The sequence below is a fragment of the Myotis davidii genome, unplaced genomic scaffold (assembly GCF_000327345.1).
Source record: "Myotis davidii unplaced genomic scaffold, ASM32734v1 scaffold967, whole genome shotgun sequence".
NCBI classification, from domain to species: Eukaryota; Metazoa; Chordata; class Mammalia; order Chiroptera; family Vespertilionidae; genus Myotis; species Myotis davidii.
The window spans coordinates 2,641,108-2,644,006 of NW_006383014.1; the positions used below are offsets into that span (position 1 = coordinate 2,641,108).

At 44.3% G+C, this 2,899-nt stretch overlaps 1 pseudogene; it reads right to left on the minus strand.

The window, feature by feature from the left end:
- Window positions 1-1,108: 1,108 nt before the first annotated feature.
- Window positions 1,109-1,583, minus strand: LOC107181661 (annotated as a pseudogene).
- Window positions 1,584-2,899: the final 1,316 nt, after the last annotated feature.

Genomic DNA, 2,899 nt, shown 5'->3' on the forward strand with positions numbered 1-2,899 from the left:
ATATATATATACACACACACACACACACACACATATGTGTATATATACACACATATATGTATATCCTATATAACAAAGAAGTAATATGCAAATTGAACATCATGCCCCACAAGATGGCTGCCTATGACTAGGCCGTCAGGGGGGTTAGTGAGGGATGATCAAACAACTGAACAGCAGGCTGCGTGGGGCGACCAGGCCGGTGGTGTTGGGGGAGCAGTTAGGGGAAATCAGGCTGGCAGGCAGAGGCAGTTAGGGGTGATCAGGCAGGCAGGCAGGTGAGCAGTTAGGAGCCAGTGGTCTAGGATTGTGAGAGGGATGTCCAACTGCTGGTTTAGGCCCAATCCCACAGGGGCAGTCAGACATCCCCTGAGGGGTTCCAGATTGAAGAGGGTGCAGGCTGGGCTTAGGGACACCCCCCTCCAGTGCACGAATATATATATGTACTAGAGGCCTGATGCACAAAATTCATACAAGGGGCTCGGCCCTCGCAGCTGTTGGGGGAGCAGTTAGGGGAAATCAGGCTGGCAGGCAGAGGCAGTTAGGGGTGATCAGGCAGGCAGGCAGGTGAGCAGTTAGGAGCCAGTGGTCTAGGATTGTGAGAGGGATGTCCAACTGCTGGTTTAGGCCCAATCCCACAGGGGCAGTCAGACATCCCCTGAGGGGTTCCAGATTGAAGAGGGTGCAGGCTGGGCTTAGGGACACCCCCCTCCAGTGCACGAATATATATATGTACTAGAGGCCTGATGCACAAAATTCATACAAGGGGCTCGGCCCTCGCAGCCCTGGCTTCGTCTGGAAGTCACCCAGAAGGATGTCCGGGCCAGCAGAGGAGGGCAGTTGGGGGCGATTGGGCTGTCAGGGGAACATATAGGCATCAATCAGACAGTCAATTTGCATATTACCTTTTATTATATAGGATATATGGCATAAACACATTTATTTACTAACGGAAGGGTCAATGTTAATTAAACCAACAGAAATAGTTGCATGTAAAATGTTTGTGATAACTGAACACAGTAAGGGGGAAAAAAGCATGGAGAGATTTGCTTATTGGACTGAGCTTGTTTATCCTCATGGCTAATTCCTGTTCAGAAGGATGATGGCATTTTTACTCCACTTTCTCATAGATCCGAGTATAGTTGACATTGTTCGTGATGCATAAAACCACTAACTTCCCGCCTTCCCGCCCCCTGTGATGGTGCTCTTCTTCCCAGCCCACTCCTGGTGCTGGACCAGCATGCCCTTGATGAAGTTGCAGACGGTCTGAGTTTTTCTGCCATCAGCTGTAGTCTCTTAAAACTTCTCTCCCAGGTTGCATGAGAACTGTGTTGTCTTCATTGTGCTCTCGGTTTTGATGGTGAGGTTTTGCCATCGGAAGTGATGACACAGTCTGGCGTGGCCGTGGAGCCCATTTTCCGCAGAGCCATTCCCATGCCTAATTCCCTCCTGTACTCGTGGGAGCCTTTGCTCTCCACTAAGCGCCATCTCCCTACCAGCTGCTGAGGCCATGGTGGGCGCAGAGTCCTGCGGTGACCTGAGCGGAGCAGAGTGCGGTGATGGGAGTGTGGCGGCCTCTGGAGCATTCTTAATGAGGGAGAAGCTATATGCCATGTTTTCACAGGGTGCTCAATAAATATTTATTGACTTAGTTAATGAATTGGAATTAAGCTAAAGAGCAAACCCTTAAGGACTTTTCTAAAATATGCTCTCTATATTTAAGCTTAGATAATGTATAAGAAATAGTCTCACTCTTTCTATTTAACATCTCATAAAAACTTCTCACCCTCCTCCCTCTCTCATTTACCTAACCTAGCATCTTAGTTCAGATGTAATCCTGACTTTTCATTTTCCTGTGCTAGGAAAGCAAGGTGCTTCTCAGTGTTTTTCTACTGTTGTGGAGTCTGTATCACTTCCTAGGACTCGGAAATATGTGTTGCTGTTCAATGGATGTCACAACTTGAGAGGGAGGGACATTATGGAGATTTAGAGCCTGGAACACCAGGAATGCTAAATACCCTCCAACACAAGGGCCACTCAATGAAAATTTGTCTGACCCCAAATGCCAGTAATGCCAACACAATAACACCACTCTCATGGACCTTCAAGATGATGACGGAGGCTATTATATTTTATATGTAATACTTGAAATACTGTTATGAAATAACAATATCTATGGAACACAGGATGCTAAGTTAAAATTAGTATTACTCAGACTAGTTTACCACCTAAATATTTCATTAGCTCAAGTATCTATGATTACCAAACTTAATTTTATGATTCTGTATATTTTACTGAACTCTTAGAAAACAAATATTTACCACAGAACAGGAGACATAATAAATGACTCTTATGCAAAAGCCCTTTTTCAATAGGAAGGCTTTACTTTTGAGCCTACAGTAGGTTAATAAAAGTCACATTTTCAGAGCGTGTCTTCACGCCCACCTGCAGTAAGGACTCTAAGAAAATCTCAGCTTTCTAACTTCATAAATCCTTTCTGTATTACATGCACACTTAAACTAAATGTTGATTTTAGTTAGTCAGGCACTTACTACCCCTAGAAACACAGTCTGGGACCCTTTTAAGTTTTGATTATAGTGAAATCTACACAAATCCACTTTAAAATATTTAACGATAAAAAATCTCCTATTTAAAATCTACTAATTTTGACATTAGTATTTGCTTTAGTGCATGTTTCATTTCTAACCAGAAAAAAATAAGTGAAAATCAGCTTTTCTGTTAACCGTACTATTACATTTGCATTTGCCTATGAAGAAAAATAACTTACAAAGTCATCACAGGGGTATTGGCCATTCCTCGGGGCCTCTGGATGCGCCCCCTCTTCCTCATCTTTGGTGCATGAAATCTCCTGGAGCTCCAGCATGCTCTGCAGGGCAAAGTG